Genomic DNA, 18,607 nt, shown 5'->3' with positions numbered 1-18,607 from the left:
CTTGAGACAATTCGAATGCATTTATTTCATCCACAGTAACCCAAATGATTGGGCAGGTTCACATGGTCAGCAAATAGGTGATTAAGGTCTCAATACTCTGCTAAAGTGCTTTTAAAAACTGTTAGTTTAGGGGCTCCTGGATGGCTCAGTCGGTTAAGCGCCTGACTGGATTTCTGCTCAGGTCCTGATCTCACGGTTCATGGGTTCAAGTCCCATGTTGGATTCTGCGCTGACAGTGTGGAACCTGCTTGGGATTCTCTTTCCCACCCTCTCTGCGCTTCCCTCCCTCCTTAAAAAAAAAAAAAAAAAAAAAAATATATATATATATATATATAGTATATATATATATATACTATATATATATATAGTATATAGTATACTATAGTATATAGTATAGTATATATATATATATATAGTAAGTTATATTCCAACAATACATGAGTGGAAGTCACCTTGGTCTGTTTTCTGTGCTAGCTTTGAGAGAAGGAAGCTCCAAGTACAACGTTAGGCACACCCAACCTCCACTGTCTGTTCTGTCATTGCTTGCCTCCACCCCAAGTCAGGCCCACTCAGACACCTGGGGTCCAGGCCAGCATCAGAGTTAAATCATGCGGCTAGCAAGTTCTATTTCTTCAGCTCTGCCTCTAAGAACGGACTGCCACCAGCTATTATGATCACCTGATCTCTTGCCCATTTGTTATACTTGGAACTTGGACTTGTCCTGAAACGTGTTTCTCGGGTATAGTCCAATCAGGATGTGACCTAAGTTTAACATTTTAATCAGTCCCAACTCCAGCATGTTTACAGTCCAATGTTGACCACACAGAATAACATCTAAGGAAAGCAATTCCTTTTTAACACTTCTTTGTAACACTTCTCTGAGTATGTGAAAAGCCCCACCTGCTGGGGTCTAACCAGGAACAAAATTTGAGCAACATCAATGGTCCACTCCTTCTTTGCATGTGTACTGTTTAGGGCAGCAGAAATGATGTATAAACTAGAGGTGTATGACTCCTTTTCCCCTCTAATTCTCTTCAACGCCTTCCTATGATACATCAAAATAAACGCAAAAGGAGTATGGTGCCCATGAAAATTATTTTCTTTATTCACCATTTGGCTTTCTACCATATACCACTTTGCAACACAGGTATTACACTAGGTTATTATTACAGATCTTGACTCTATGCATCTAACTTTTATCCAAAGAACTCAGTATGACAATGAGTTAAGGTAACAACAATTTGTAAATAGTTACATGGATGATGGCGAAAATTTGAGTGTAGAGTTCAGAGTCTTGTTTGATCACCGGATTGCACTTGCCAGTGTGGTGAAAAAAAATTACATACACATGCACACACACACCTGCTGTGAAATACAAATCCAAACCTTAATGAAACTCATTTTACACCTTCCGGGTTGGCAAAAACAATTTTTTTTAACGTTTATTTATTTTGAGAGGGAGAGAGCAAGCGGGAGAGGGGCAGAGAGAGAGGGGGACAGAGGGTCTGAAGTGGATTCTGAGCTGCCATCAGAGAACCCGACTTGGGGCTTTAACTCGAGAACCCCCATGACCTGAGACAAAGTCGGACGCTTAACCGACCGAGCCACCCAAGTACCCCCAGGTTTGCAAAAAATACTAAGCCAGACATTACCAAATATCGGATTGGATTTGGAACAACTGAAACATTTATTCACTGCTGGTAGACCTGTGAATCACTACAATCACTTTGGAAAACAATCTGGATTACCTCTTCAGGCTGAGCCTTTATATACATTTGATCCCACAGTTCCTTTCCCAGCTATATCCCCTGAAGACATGTTTGCAAGGGTGGACCAGGAAACCAGTGATGATCATGGCAGCACTATTTATGTAGCAAAAATACGAAACTAACCCAATTGTCCACTAATACGTATACATGTGAGTTGCAGGATAGCCATTCAGTGTTGTATGCAAAAGTGAAGGGAACGCTGGTGGCTCAAATAATAAAATGGAGTTTGCTCTTGTATTCAAGTGATCTCTGAAGAGCTTGGAGAAGTTTGGGTCAAATTCGAAACATCAGTGTGAACATATCAGCTAGATACATCTCAGAAACATAATCTTGAGTGAAAAGCAAAATACAGAGAGTGTGATCCCATTTATATAAAGTCAAAAGCAAGGAAAACCAAACAATATCTTGTGTAAGGATACAAGCATCTGTGGCAGAACTGTGAAGAAGGGCAAGTGAATAATGATCACAAAATACAGGATGATGGTGAACCCCAGATGGGGAGGCAAGAGGGGCGCATTGGAGGCTTCAGAAGTAATGGCCATCCCCTTTCTCTTATACTGGCTGAGATGATCACGCATCTACGCACCTCCATTTTATCACTGTTCTTTATATCTCACTTATATTTTATAAATACCATTTTGTATGTTTCAGATTTAATAAAAATGAATTTTTAAGAATCTCTGTACACATGGGGTGCCTGGGTGGCTCAGTGGGTTAGGCATCCGACTTCGGCTCAGGTCATGATCTCACGGTCCGTGAGTTCGAGCCCCGAGTCAGGCTCTGTGCTGACAGCTCAGAGCCTGGAGCTGCTTCGGATTCTGTGTCTCCCCCTCTCTCCGCCCCTCCGCTGCTCACGCTCTGTCTCTCTCTCTCTCTCAAAAATAAATAAACATTAAAAATTTTTTTAAAAACTTCTGTAAGCATTACTGCCACCTGTTAGCAGATTTTATATTAACATCCTTCTGGTAGTATCATCATAACCTCAAGGCTTTTTCTTTTTCTTTTTTTTAATGTATTTATTTATCTTGAGAGATAGTGTGTGTGAGCAGGAGAGGGGCAGAGAGAGAGAACCCCAAGCAGGCTTGATCCCACCAACCCTGAGATCATGACCTGAGTCGAAACCACCAATCAGATGTTTAGCCAACTGAGCCACCTGGGTGCCCCTCAAGCTTTTTCTATAGACTCAGCTTGTTTGTAATAGACTATAATCACCACTTTTTTGGATTCAATGTGTCACTGCTCCGTGCAGTGGTCTTTTATTGTGTTACCTGCTTAGAACCTATGGTAGACAGCCTGTAAAATGCCCCCCCCAATGATGTCTGCCTCCCAGTCTTCCCACCCTCTCCCCTTGAATGCGGGCTGGACCTAGCAACTTACTTCTAACAATACAGCAAAAGTGGTACAATGTCACCTCAGAGATTCGGTTATAAAAAGGCTGTGGCTTCTGTCTTGGGTGCCCTTTCTCGCTCTTCTACTCACTCGCTCTGCAGAAAACCAGTTGCCAGATTGTGAGCTGCCTGATGGAAAGGCCTGTAAGTCAAGGGACTAATGTCTCTGGCTAACAGCCAGCAAGGATCTGAGACCTGCCAACAGCCATGTGAGTGAGCTTGGAAGAAAGTCTGCTGCCATTAAGCCTAAAGACTATACGTCCAATAATATCTTAATTGCAGCCTCGTGACAGATAAGGTTTGAATCAGAGATACCAGCTAAGCTACACCTGGATTCCTGACCTATAGAAACTCTTTGATGTTCGTTGTTTCAAGACACTAAGTTTTCAGGTAATTTGTTAGCAGCAATAGATAACAAATAAAGGATGGCTTTCTTCTTCTACGATGAGTTCCTTGGTTTGGCAGAACAGTTTTGACCATTTCTTCCCCGTAAGGTATAAATGGGTGCTGCCATTTTTTGATATGATTCTCTCCTCCAAGTCACATGAGCTGGTCAATGAATGGGCACCTGACCCAAGTTGGATCAACCATATAACCTGTTACAGACATTGTAGGTCACCTACCCAACTTCTATTCCATCTTTTCTCCTTCCTAATAGAACCATAGCTCCTGGGGACAGCCCGCCAGAAAGGATAAAGCGAACATACAGAGCAAAGTAGCAAAGAAAAACCAAGAGGCATTATGTTCAGTGCTTGGAAACTGTAAGGGAATCAACCAGGCTGGTCTTTCTACTTCATCGTAACTCTTTCTAAAGACAAGATATCCCAGAACTAACTTGCTTCTTTCATCCCAAGATCCAGAATAGTGCACATTTCAGGAAATACTTGTTTCTCTGGGTACTGGGACTATGTATTTATAGCATTTTCTAAATTTATATTATTTCATATAGCCTGCATCAGAGTCTTAATCTTTCAAAGTCATGAGTTTATGCTGATGTTTTTTATTTCACCCAATCTTTTTTTTTTTAATTTTTTATTGTTTTTTATTTATTTTTTGAGAGAGACAGAGCACGAGCGGGGGAGAGACAGAGCACGAGCGGGGGAGGGGCAGAGAGCGAGGGAGACAGAATCCGAAGCAGGCTCCAGGCTCTGAGCTGTCAGCCTGACGTGGGGCTCGAACTCACAAACTGTGAGATCATGACCTGAGCCCAAGTCAGAGGCTTAACCGACAGAGCCACCCAGGCGCCCCGATTTCACCCAATCTTCATTAAGCTCTTTCCTACCTTGTTCTAATACAAGAGCATCTTCATTTCTATTTAACTTTGTTTTTCGAGCTACTGGTCTTTATATCACTTTTACACAGTATGGTCAGATTGGGCTCCACATATCATGTTATATGTTTTCACATCCAACCGTGCCTAGATTTAAGAATATCGATATTCAAGTGTTACTCTATTATTTTTTTTTGAGCCATTGAGTCTGTATTGCTAAGGCTTTGGAACTTAACTTTCCTGCTTTATTCAGTATGCCAGCAACAGTCCATATCACACAGATTTATGATTGCTTGTGACTGTGTCAAGAAGGAAACTAAATCTTTGGTAAATTTTTTCTTTCATAGTTTTCTATTGTATCCAAGCACATCATAGAGAAATATCCGTGGTACATCTACATTAGGACTCTATCGCTAAAATTTCAGCACATTTAAATAGAATCATCTTGTACACACAGTACATTGAATAACATCATTATACAAAACAGCATTGAATCATTTTATGAAACTTGTTTGCATGAGTGATCATATAATATTCTTGGAAGAGTATTATAATATTTGCTGTTTCGTGTTATAGACCCTTATCTTTCAAAGGGGATTCCTATAACTGGCCCTTTAGTTTCTTTTTTTTTTTTTTTTAGGTTGATTTATTTATTTTGAAAGAGAGAGAGAGAGTGCAAGTCGGGAAGGGTCAGAGAGAGAGAGAGAGAGAGAGAGAGAGAGAATCCCAAGCAGGCTCCACGCCACCAGTCAGAGCCCGATGCAGGGCTCGAACTCACAAACCCTGAGATCATGACCTGATCCAAGGTTGGACACTTAACCAACTGAGCCACCCAGGTGCCCCTAGTTTCTATTCTATTCCTGGTGGTTGGATCACACCCAGACGCTTTCTTGTGCCCTTCTCTTACATATGCATGCTATCAGTAACACACAAGGCCTTGACAGCCTTAACTAATGGGGTCTTAACTAATTACACACCCATCCACGTGCAAACTTTAAACCTGGTTAAATACAACCAGTCTATATGTGACTCAAAGGGTACAGGTGTGAATATTCAAAAAAGTGTTCTTTACATTTGGATTTTTGAAAAATCTCAGTAACTCTGACTACAAAATCCTGTCCTTCCCTTGTTTAATTTTTAATTTTTACACACATGAATTCTACTCATGGTGCTATGTGTATATTTTTTTGCAGCTTGTTTTTTTCCAGTATATAATCCAATATATGTAGGAAGTCATTTTTTAGGAAAATATGAATAAACTCAGTTTTCCTTACTGTTCTCTTCCCCTTTCTTTGGCCATTCTTTCAACTGCATTTGATTCCAAAATATGAAGTTTTTTTTTTTTTTTTTAAGATTTCATTATTAGGTAATCTCCATACGCAACGTGGGGCTCAAACTCAACCCCTAGATTAAGAGTCACATGCTCAGGGCACATGGGTAGCTCAGTGGGTTAAGCATCTGACTCTTTATCTCAGCTCAGGTCATGATCTCATGGTTCGGGAGTTTAAGCCCCTCATTGATCTCTGTGCTGACAGCACGGAGCCTCCTTCGGGTTCTGTCTGTCCCTCTCTCTGCCCCTCCCCACTCACACGCATGCACTCTCGCTCCCAAAAATAAATACATAAACTTAAAAAAAAAAAAAAAGAGTCACATGTTCTATCAACAGAGCCAGCTAGGCACCCCCACCCAAATATGAAGGTTTTTTGTTTTTCTGTTTTCATTTAAGTAATCTCTACACCCCATGTGGGGCTTGAGCTCATGACCATGAGATCAAGAGTCACATGCTCTTCCAACTGAGCCAGCCTGGTGCCCCCAAATATGAAGATTTTTATCATTCCCCTCTTGATGGACAAGATTGCCTCCAAATTGTCACTATTACAAACAATAAACATGCTTGTATATGGGTTTTTTTTTTTTTGCTTGTGTACAAATATGAATATTTTTCTTGCATCTATCCCATAAGTGGATTTGTGGTGTCAGAGGACATGTACATTTAAAGCTCTAATTCCGTTGAAAAAAAAAAAATTAAAAAAAAAAAAAAAGGGGCGCCTGGGTGGCGCAGTCGGTTAAGCGTCCGACTTCGGCCAGGTCACGATCTCGCGGTCTGTGGGTTCGAGCCCCGCGTCGGGCTCTGGGCTGATGGCTCGGAGCCTGGAGCCTGTTTCTGATTCTGTGTCTCCCTCTCTCTCTGCCCCTCCCCCGTTCATGCCCTGTCTCTCTCTGTCCCAAAAATAAATAAAAAAACGTTGAAAAAAAAAATTTTTAAAAAAAATAAAGCTCTAATTCACCACTAAATTGCTCTTTGAAGGGCTTTCTCAATTCACATTCCTTCTGACAGTCTGTTAGAGTACCTGTTCCCCTCCATCTTCATCAACACTCAAGAATTTCAGGGTTTTTTTTAAAATTTTTTTATGTTTATTCGCTTTTTGAAAGACAGAGAGAGACACAGCACAAGCAGGGGTGGGGCAGAGAGAGAGGGGGATACAGAATCTGAAGCAGGCTCCAGGCTCTGAGCTGTCAGCACAGAGCCCTACGCAGGGCTCGATCTCACGATCCGCGAGATCATGACCTGAGCTGAAGTCGGATGCTCGACCGACTGAGCCACCCAGGTGCCCCAGAATATCAGTTTTTAAGATTTTTGCCAACCTGAAAGGGAAGAAACATTTAAAAACTCAAGTGCTTGATTATTACTGAGATCAAAGATCTTTCTAGATGTTTCTTTGCCATTATTATTCCCTCTTCTGTGAATTGCTTATTGGTAGCCTCTGTCCACTTCTCAACCAGATTCCCAGTGTCCTAATGCATCGATTTGTAGGTGTTCTTTATAGAAAGTCCAGATATTATGTCTTCAGGTTTTTTGCTTGTCTCTCACTTTATTTAAAGCAACATTTAGGAGTCCTGCCTTTCACGGAGCTTTCTGTTCCTGTGTAGAAGGAGGCCTGCCCTCCATGGGGAAGGCTCCGGGCCTCCTGTCCCACCTTCTCTGTCTTCCCCACTGGAAGGAGTGACTCATGTGCTTGGTAACTTGGGCCCAAAGGAGGAGCCAAATTGCTCAGCTCAGTCTCTTCCTCCCTGTTGTCTGTGAGAAAGCACACATCCCAGTCTGCCCAGGCCACCAGTGTCCCAGGGCTGGTCCCCCCCGAGGGCGGGCCATCAGCAAACCTGCTTGCCTCGCAGACCTAAGCCATATTGTCCAGCCTCGGTTGTGGTAGTCATAAAAGTAATATTTGTATCTCCATCTGTCCCACACTCCTGTGTCTATCTCTTGATGGGTTTTTGTATCAGTCAGAGTCCAAACAGACAACAGATGGCACATTCAAATTAGGATAATTCAAGAAGTTTTCTTTAAAGGCACTATTTAGGAAGGTGTGGGCAGGGTGTAGGGGAGATACCTGAGATAGCTCAGCAAGGTAGGGCTGGTGCCAGCAGCTCTGTCACCGTCCCTAGGCCCGAAAAGGTGAAGGGTTTGGGGGGGTGGTGACTCCAATCTGGCGGAAAGGTCATGTAGAGATAGCCGCCTTCCAAGTTGCAGAAGCCCTCAGTTGAAGGACACTGACAGCTTGAAGCAGCCTGTAGAGTGGAAGCCTGAGAAATGCACACCCTGACCTTGCTCTCCTTTCCCCTTCAAATCTCCCGCTTCCCTCCGGGCTGGGTAAACCACACGTTGCCAGAGAACAAAGGGAACCCGCTGATGTAATCAACATAGGCCCGCCTCCTTGGACAGTGAGCAAGGAGGAAATAAGCTCTGGAGGGACAAACAGTGTATCTGGCCCAGTTCGTCTCTCTTCCTCCCTCAGGATACATGCTTACCCTTCATCTGAGTGAAAAATTCAGTGTCCCAGTCAACGGGATGCACAAAATCCCATTGGCTACTGTTTTACCACGAGACAATCTCAGCCCGGCATCAGCCCTCCTGAAAGCTAAAACTTTACTACCACTGATGTTCTTTGGATAAGGAATCAGGTGAAAGTGAGGAGCGTGTGTCAGCAGAATTTGGAAATGGCCTCTCCAACTCCTGCTCCCTGATGTATGCACACCTTCTCTTGGATACTCAACCAAACCCTAATCTAGGTACTGCTATAAAGAGATTCTGCAGGGGCGCCTGGGTGGCGCAGTCGGTTAAGCGTCCGACATCAGCCAGGTCACGATCTCGCGGTCCATGAGTTCGAGCCCCGCGTCGGGCTCTGGGCTGATGGCTCGGAGCCTGGAGCCTGTTTCCGATTCTGTGTCTCCCTCTCTCTCTGCCTCTCCCCCGTTCATGCTCTGTCTCTCTCTGTCCCCAAAATAAATAAAAAAAAAAAAGTTGAAAAAAAAAAAAAAAGAGATTCTGCAGATGTAATTAAGGTCCCAAACCAGTTATGAAAGGGAGATTGTCCCCGCTGAGCCTGACCTAATCAGATGAGTTCTTGAAAGGGTGAGAGCTCTTCCTGGAGAAGATCTGGATATATGGAGGCCTCAATTCTATGGCCACAGGGAACTGGACTCTGCCACAACCATGTGCGCCTGAGAGAGGACCCTGAGCTCCAGACGAGAATGCAACCTAACTCTGATATTGGCCTTTTGAGCTGAGAACCCAGGCAGGCATGGTGAACGTGGTGACTTCTGACCTCCAGAATGTGAGCTAATGAATGGTATTCGTGATAACTCCTCAGGTAGCCATAGAAACCAAACAAGGGCAGACAGTAAAGTCACAGAAGCATAGCTGTTACCGTCCACATGATTGTAGCTCGTCATAGGGCCTAAATCGTATCCCGGCGGTCTGCTTCCAACGCTCCATCCAAGTTCGCTTTGCCCTCCTCCAGCACCTCAACGGGATGAGCTTCCCTACCTGGTGCAATGACTCGTACCTTCCTTCCCGTAGCAGCTGTGTTCTCAGTTTTCCACCGACCAGAGCCTTGCATCCTTGCCCCCTGCTGGGCAGCAACTCAGTCTCCCCCCTGGTGACCAGGAACAGTTACCCCAGGCCAGCTAGAGAACCTCTTCCCTGGCTGTGTAGTGACCTGAGGAACCTAAAATGAGCAGAGTACATTTCAGCTTCTAGTTCATTAGCACCGTGGCCATGCTTTCTGGTGGAAGAATTACTACTGGGCACAGTAGAACCTTCAGATCCACTAAAGCCTACGGTTCTTTTGTTTGTTTGTTTGTTTTCAATGTTTTATTTATTTTGGGGGGGGAAGGCAGAGGCGGGGGGGACACAGAATCCGAAACAGGCTCGAGGCTCTGAGCTGTCAGCAGAGAGCCCAACTTGGGGCTTCAAGCCACAAGCAGCAAGATCATGACCTGAGCTGAAGTTGGACGCTTAACCGACTGAGCCACTCAGGTGCCCCGAACCTTTGAGGTTTTTTATGTGCCCCTTTTCGAAGGCAAATGTGTCCTCCCTGAACCCAGAGGTAATTGCTCTCCCAAATAGGTGTTGATTACTTCATTGCTTCTCTTTATAGTTTTATTATGTATATATATTTTTAATTTTTTAAATATTTATTTGTTTTTGAGAGAGAGACAGAGCATGAGCGGGGCAGGGGCAGAGAGAGAGGGAGACACAGACTCCGAAGCAGACTCCAGGCTCCGAGCCGTCAGCACGGAGCCCAACATGGGGCTCGAACCCACAAACCGTGAGATCATGACCTGAGCCAAAGTTGGACGCTTAACTGAACCACCCACGTGCCTCGGTGTTATTTTTAATGTTTATTTATTTCAAGAGAGAGAGAGGGAGAGAGTTTGAGCGAGTGAGGGGAGGGGCAGAGAGAGAGGTGATAGAGAGTCCCAAGCAAGTTCCATGCTGTCAGTGCAGAGCCTGACTCAGGGCTCAATCCCACAGACCATGAGATCATGACCTGAGCTGAAACCAAGAGTCAGACACTTAACTGGCCGAGCCACCCAGGTGCTCCAATAGTTTTATTATATATATTTTACTATGTAATATTATATATAATACTACACATTGTTTAGTTTAGCCTGTGTTGTGAAATTACACTGTATGTTTTCTTTGGGGATTTGCTTTCTGTCCTGACATTAATGCCTGAGACTTATTCTTGCTAATGTGCGTTGCTAGTTGGTTTTTACGGCTATGTTACATTGTATTACATTGTACGGATGTATTGCAGTTGATTTGTTCTCTGGTTGATGGGTATTTGAGTTTCCAGTTTTCCATAATCATGAGTAAGGCTGCTATAAACGTTTGTGTATAGATTGTAGTGCAAACACAAGTTTTCATTTTCCTCAGAAAAATACCTAGGTGTGTGATTGCTGAGAGACATGTTAAGTGTGTGTTTAACTTTGTGAGACACTCCACCAAATTGTTTCCCAGAGTGGCTCTGCCTTTTCGGCAGGCTCGCAGGCGCCCTGGGAGAGTCCCAGCCTCTCTGTCTCACCATCACCACTGACTGCCGTCAGCTCTGATCTCCTGGCTTCGTGAACCATCCTGAAGATGCGTGGCAGTGTCCGGTGGTGTTTTTCTTTGCTCTTCCCTAAGACCTAATGATGTCGAGCATCTTTTCATTTGCTCATTTGCTATCCAAATATCTTTTCTTTTTAACATTTATTTATTTTTGAGACCGAGAGAGACAGAGCATGAACAGGGGAGGGGCAGAGAGAGAGGGAGACACAGAATCGGAAGCAGGCTCCAGGCTCTGAGCCATCAGCCCAGAGCCCGACGCGGGGCTCGAACTCACGGACTGTGAGATCGTGACCTGGGCTGAAGTCGGACGCTTAACCGACTGAGCCACCCAGGCACCCCTCCAAATATCTTTTTGAGGGAAGTGTCTGTTAAAAGTATTTGCCTACTTTTAAATTGAGCTATTTTGTTATTACTGAGTTTTGAGAGGTTTGTTTTTTTTTTTACGTATTCTAGACACATATCCTTTGTCACATACGTGTTTTGCAAATATTTCCTCCCAGTCTGTGACTTGACTTTTCATTCTTCAACAGTGCCTTCCACAGAGCAGAAATGTTTCATTTTGATGAAGCCTAATTTACTTTTTTAATTAAAGTTTTTATTTATGTTTTTAAAAAATGAATCATGCTTTTGGCGTCATATATAAAAAAGCCTTTGCCTACTCCCAAGACACAGTCGTTTTCTTTCATGTTTTCTTCAAGAAGTTTTATAGTGGTAGGTTTTACAGTGAGCCTACAATCCATTTCAAGTTAATTTTGGCATAAAGTGAAAGGTGTACGCCAAAGTTCAGTTTTCGCGTGTGAATGTTCGATTGTCCCAGCGCTGTTTTTTTGAAAATAGCATCCTTTCTCCACATTTGCCTTTGCAACTTTGTAAAAAAACAAATTGACCACATATGGGCAGGTCCATTTCTGGACTTTAGTCTTCCTTCCCACTTTACTTTTACTTTCGAGAAGTTCTGTTTAGTTTCTTTTCAACTCTGCCTAATCCTTTCTTGATGGTCTGTTACCCCCTTGTCAAACTTTTGATGTCTTTTTCATTTCTTTAAAGAGATTAAGTTCATATATTCTATTCTCTGTATGATCATTCTAGCAGCTGTCGGATGCATGGGTCTGATTCTGCCGTGCATTGTTTCTGCTGGTACACACGTAGTGTCTTCTTACCTCCTATGTTTGAGGGCTTTTAAAAATGTATGCAGGGGCACCTGGCTGGCTCAGTCAGTTGAGCATATGACCCTTGATCTCAGGGTTGCGAGCTCAAGCCTAATGCTGGGTGTAAAGATCACTTAAAAATATCATTGGAGGGGTGCCTGGGTGGCTCAGTCGGTTAAGCGTCCGACTTGGGCTCAGGTCATGATCTCACAGTTCGTGAGTTTGAGCCCCACGTTGGGCTCTGTGCTGACAGCTCAGAGCCTGGAGCCTGCTTTGGATTCTATCTCCCTCTCTCTCTGCCCCTCCCCCACTCATGCTCTGTCTCTCTCTCAAAAATAAATAAACGTTAAAAAAATTTTTTTAATATCTTCGGAAACATATCCGTGGGAGGTGAGGCCTCGGTGAAAATGTGTCCCACTATGGAGAACTCTTCCGTATTTGCTTCTGCCAACTGACTGGAGGCACCACAAACTTAAAATCACTTCAGCTAAGTTTTAGGCTTGAGGGGTTTTTTAACACGAAGTTATGGGGCATCACTTCCAAGTGAGGATGGCCCCAGGTTTGGAGACAGGGTATCCTCATTGTCTTTTTCTGTTAGTCGTGTTTTTCCAGTTCAAGCATGTCTCTAGTTCACGTGCAAGGAATCCCGCCATCACGTAGAGGGTTCCCGTCCAAACTCTTTGCCAGTCGCAAAAGTGGTAGCCTTTAAACTTTTAAAGCATTTCATCCTGGGTGCCTGGGTGGCTCAGTAGGTTAAGCGTCTGACTCTTGATTTCAGCTCAGGTCATGATCTCACGGTTCGTGGGATCGAGCTTCATGTCGGGCTCTCCACTGACAATGCACAGCCTGACTGAGACTCTCTCTCTGCCTCTCCCCTGCTTGCTCTCTCTCTCTCTCTCAAAATAAATAAATAAACTTTAATTAATTAATTAAAACATTTCATCCCTATTTCCTGTTGCTCATTGGGGCAGGACATTAAAAGACTCATGGAAACCTACTTCTAAGTGAAATATCCTCAAAATTAAAAATTGTAAGAATATTGACTCTTTTAGGGGCTCTGGGATTTTTGCTCCTGTGTATTGCTTTATGAATAAATCACACGTATCTCAAAATCTATATTACAAAGTTTTTTTCTAACAATCCAATTTTATCACTTGATCAGAGGGAAGAGGGAGCCAGGTCTTCTGACATACAGATGAAGCAAACACAGGTCAGCATCATTTTGCATTTTAAAAAAATCATAAATTTCAAAGGAGGAAGAATTCATAACTTTGGATTCTCAAAACCAAAAATCATACTGGAACAGAATTTAATATCAGTTTAAAGATCAAGTCAATTTTCGATCGGGCAAATTCATTCCAGTGGATGGAAAACGGAATATGTTGCAAAATAATTTACAGTGTGTTTAAAAATAGGCAGAGAGCACACACTGCTCAGCCCCATTCACGTATAGACAGACTTTAGAAAGAACAGCAGTTCTCACAACATAAATTTATATTTTCTTATTTATTTATTTATTTATTTACTTACTTACTTACTTATTTTTAGTAATCTCTACACCAAACATGGGGTTCAAACTCATGACCCCAAGATTAAGAGTCACATGCTCTTCTAACTGAGCCAGCCAGGCAAACCCACACATTTACATTTTCAATCATGTTAAACTGTGACTTGGGAAGCACAATTTTAAGGAAATAATTTCTGAAGCCTTATAATCAGTTTTTTAGTTGATTGGCTCTCACCCAAGTGAAAATATCAAAGAGAACCTCTAGAAGAAAGCTCTTTGTTCCAAATATCAATCCCATTTAGGAGAAAAGATATTAGGGTAGGGGGGAGTTAAACACACGTTTTAAAGATCCATTTTTATTTTAATCAATGACTGAAATACACGGGTGGGGTGGCGGGACCTCCTCCTGGTTCTTCTATTGAGGTAAAATTTATGTACGTTCAAGTATCATTGCAATCAAGATATTAACCGTTTCCATTACATAGGAAAGCTGCCCATGCCCTGTTCCAGTCACCCCCACCCTCACCCACACCCTCACCCCCAGAGGTAGCTACTATTCTCACATCTGTTGTCATAGCTCAGTTTGCCTGGTGCATACATTGGAAAACTCTTCTGTAAAGAGACAAATGGCAACTATTTCAGGCTTTGTGGGCCACTTATGATTGTGTCACTACTACTTCTCCTCCTTTTCCTTTACAATCCTCTAAAAATGCAAAAACCGCTCTGAGCTCAAGGTCATCCAGAAGCAGGCATTGGACCAGATTTGACCAATGGGCCATGATCTAGAACCCCATATAAGTGGAATCATGCAGTATGTATTCTCTTAATCTGGCTTCTTTACTTAACATACTTTTAAGATTCAAACCATGTTATTGCATTGATCAATTACCCTTTTTACTCATTCGGGGTGTGTTGATTTTTTTCTGTATTATCTGTTTCTCTTTCATTGTTTTCTCCTTTCCTCTTTATTATTTCCTTTCTCTTTTATTATTTGAGTTTAATTGGCTCTTCTCTTCCTAACATTTTAAGGTGAAAAATTAGATAATTGTTTTGTTTTCTAGAGTTAGCACTGACAGCTATAAATTTCCTTCTAAGTGTTGCTTTAGCTGCATTCCCCAAATTTTGAGATGGTATAATTTCATCATCACTCACTTCAAAATATTTTTTCATATCCTTTGTAATCTTTTACTGACCTACAGGTTAAAAGTGTGTCCTCTAATATCTAAATGTTTGGGTGTTTTCTAGCTTTTACGTTTATTTTTGTTTGTTTTTAACTTAATTCCATGGTGATCAGAGAACATACTCTGTATGGTTTAAGTCCTTCGAAATTTGCTGAGACTTGTCCTATTGCCTAGAAAATAGGCTACTTTGGTGAAGGTTCCTTGTGCACTTGAACAGAAAATGTATTCTGAAGTTTTGAAATCAGTGTTCTGTGAATGTCGATTAGGTCAAATTGGTTGATAATTTTGTTTAAATTTTCTGTATCCTTACTATTTTTAGTGCTTCTTTGATCAATCACCAAGAAGAGACAACAATGTGAAATATGTATAGGTACCTGTATCAGTCAGCTTAGGCTGCCGTAACAAAATACTACAACTGGGTGGCTTAAACCACAGACATTTATTTCTCATAGTTCTGGAGGCTGTGAAGTCCAGCATCAAAGTGTGAGCAGAGTCAGTCCATGGTGAGAGCCATCTTCCTGGCTTGCAAACAGCCAGACTTGTCGCTGTATCTTCACATGGCTGAGAAGGGAAGAGCTGTGTCTCTTCCTCTTCTTATATGGACAATAATTTCATCACGAGGGCCCCACCCTCATGACTTCATCTAAACCTAATTATCTGCCAAAAGCCTTACCTACAAATACCATCATTTTGTGGATTAAGGCTTCAACATATAAATTTGGGGAGGGGGACACAAACATTCAGTCCATAACAGCAGCTAACAACAGAGCTTCAGATACATAAAGCAAAATTGATAGAACTATCAAGAGAACTAGTCAAATCCACAATCACTGGAGATTTCACCCTCTTTCTTGAAAGGCCGATCCTGGGGCGCCTGGGTGGCTCCGTCGGTTAAGCGTCCGACTTCAGCTCAGGTCATGATCTCACAGTTCATGGGTTCGAGCCCCACGTCGGGCTCTGTTCTGACAGCTCAGAGCCTGGAGCCCGTTTCAGATTCTGTGTCTCCTCTCTCTCTCTGCCCCTCCCCTGTTCATGCTCTGTCTCTGTCTCAAAAATAAAAAATAAACAGTAAAAAAAAAAAAAATTAAAAAAAAAAAAGAAAGGCCGATCCTTTTATCACTAAGAAGTGATATCTTGGGGTGCCTGGGTGGCTCAGTCAGTTAAGTGTCCAACTCTTGATTTGGGCTCAGGTCATGATCTCATGGTTTATGAGATCAAGCGCTCACATTGGGCTCTGCATTGATGACCCAGAGCCTGCTTAGGATTCTCTCCTTCTCTCTCTGCCTCTACCCCACTCGTACTCTCTCTCTCTCTGTCTCTCAAAGGAAACAAATAAACTTTAAAAAAAAAGAATGATATCTTTATCTCTGATAATATTCCTTTTCTAATATTGATACAGCAATAACTGATTTCTTACCCTTCCAGTCAAGACAGAATAGCAGGGACCAGATTTATCCTCTCACTGGAAACAAACAAATGAAAACAAACAAAATACATGGGACAGAAGTTTTCAAGACAGCCAACATCAGGCAAAGAAAAATAGTGATCCCTGCAAGATGGGAAACAAATGACTTAAATCCTATGATTGTCCAAACATCGCCTTGGGAGAGCTGCTAGGTCATGTCATAAATAGGGGGAACTTGGGCAGAACATGAGCGATGCCTTGAGTTGAGAAGATGGAACTGAGAGTCTGGAGACAAGGAAGCTAGAGTTCATAGAAGAGAATACAAGAGAGTAGAGAGCTGCACAAAGAGAAAACCCTGAAGATTGACAGAGGACTCCGCTCCAGCATTCAACAGAGTCACCGTCGGCACACGCGTGTGAGGACAACCTCTGAGGCTAGAGAAAGAATCATCCAAAAGGATTAGAGGGAAGAGTGCCTGGCGCTCACACAAGGCTAGGCTAGAAAACTAAATTCACCAGATATTAGGCACAGTATTCAAGCATTTTGTAGAATGCCCCAGGAGTGGGGAATAATTAGTCTTAGATTGAACACTGCTGCGCCTATTTTCAAGTATGCTATTCAATGGTTTAGGTGTATTCACAGAGTTGTGCAGCCATCACCACAATCAATTTTGAAACATCGTCATCATCCCACCCGAAACACCTCATGCCCTCTAGTTTCCCTTCTTTCTGCTGCCAAGCGCCTCCTAGGCCCTAGTCAACCAGTAATCTACTTTCTGTCTCCACAGACTTGCCTCTCCTGGACATGTCATATAAACAGAATGTTTTATCATGGGGGCCTTTTGGGTCCGGCTCCTGTCACTTAACGTAACGTTTTCAAGATTCATCCATGTTAGAGCCTGTATCAATACTTCATTTCGTTTATTCCATTTCGTGGACATACGAATTTCACTCATCAGTCGATGGATGCTGAGTTGTTTCTACTTTGGGGCTATAATGAATAATACTGCCATGAACATGTGGGTGTGAGTCATGTCCTTTCATTTTTCTTGAGTGTCACCTAGGAGTTTAAGTGTTGGGGTCATATGGTAACTCTGTATTTCAACATTTGATGAACTGCTATATTGTTTTCCAAAGTGACCTGTTTTACATTCCACTGGCAAAGTATAAAGTTCCATCCTAGTGAGTGCATCTCTTTGTGCTTTTGATTTGCACTTCCCTGATGGTGAATGATGTTGAGATCTTTTTCTGTGCTTATTGGCCATTCGTATATCTTCTTTGGATTCCATTGGCTTTTTACCTTTATCAGCAGAAGGGAGTGGGACAAGGACATGATAATAGCCAGTAGCAGGTTGGTTGTGGCAACGTCACTTTCCTTTGAGGGATGGCAGGGGTCTATCAGACAGGTTACCTCCCCAGTCCCAGCCTGATTGGCTGGTTTAAGATTCTGTTTCCGGAAGAAGCTCCAACTGTAATTAAGTCTCATTTTGGCGATGTGGGACTTTGCATAAGTGACTCCATTTGGGGACCTATTGTCTTGTTTTTAAGAACTGCTTCTCCTGAAGTAGGCAGCTATTGAAGTCTCTGTTCAGCTCTTTTAGGCTTCCAGCTGTTTTTCTCCCTTAATCTCTTTGGAGTCTCTCCACTCATGTAGTTTAGGGATCAGCCAAGGATTTTAGAAAAACTTATATATAGCTTTAGTGCTGCCCCTTCTGTAACTCCCTCCTTTCTGGTTTTCCCTCCTCAACGTCCTGCTGCTCTGACAGCCCCCAGCTCTGTCCTGTGACTACTCAGGCTACAGCTTTCTGTGTTCTCTCTATCCCTATGTTTTGCAACAACTGGGAAGTACTCTCTGAGGAGAAACCATATAAATGTGGATCTCACCCACACGTTGCCTTGTTCCAAGAATTGAATCCCCTCAAGCTTCTGCCTGCTTTTTGTCATTCTCCAGTGCCTTCCAGTCATCTTTAAAAATATTTTGATGAGAGTTTATCATTTTTATCTGCAAGAGGACTAATCTGTGGTAGACCACACTGCCAATACCCAAAGTTAGGACTCTGTTCCTGCACTATTAACCTCTTTCTATTAGTTATAAAAAGTATTTATTATCCGGGTGCCTGGCTGGCTCAGGTGGTAGAAAGAACATGCAACTCTGGATCTCATGGTTGTGAATTTGAGCCCCATGTTGGGTGTAGAGATTATTTTGTTTTTTTAAATTTATTTAGTTATTACTTTGAGAGAGCGTGCGTGCACACAAGCGAGGGAGGGGCAGAGAGAGAGGGAGGCAGAGAATCCCAAGCAGACTCCACCCTGTCAGCACAGAGCCCGGTGAAGACGAACCACGAGATCACGTCCTGAGCAGAGACCAAGAAAGAGTTAGACGCCAGACTGACTGAGCCACCCAGGTGTCCCGGCTATAGAGATTACTTTAAAAAATAAAATAAAATCTTTGTGGTGCCTGGGTGACTCAGTTGGTTGGGTGTCCCACTCTTGGTCTTGGCTCAGGTCACGATCTCACGTTTTGTGAGATCGAGCCCTGCGTC

Source organism: Lynx rufus, unplaced genomic scaffold (assembly GCF_022079265.1).
Source record: "Lynx rufus isolate CCGP_SWC_20201006 ecotype Redwood Valley unplaced genomic scaffold, mLynRuf1.p SCAF_2, whole genome shotgun sequence".
NCBI lineage: Eukaryota > Metazoa > Chordata > Mammalia > Carnivora > Felidae > Lynx > Lynx rufus.
The sequence above is the reverse complement of the archived record's forward strand: the minus strand, read 5'-3'. Positions refer to the sequence as shown.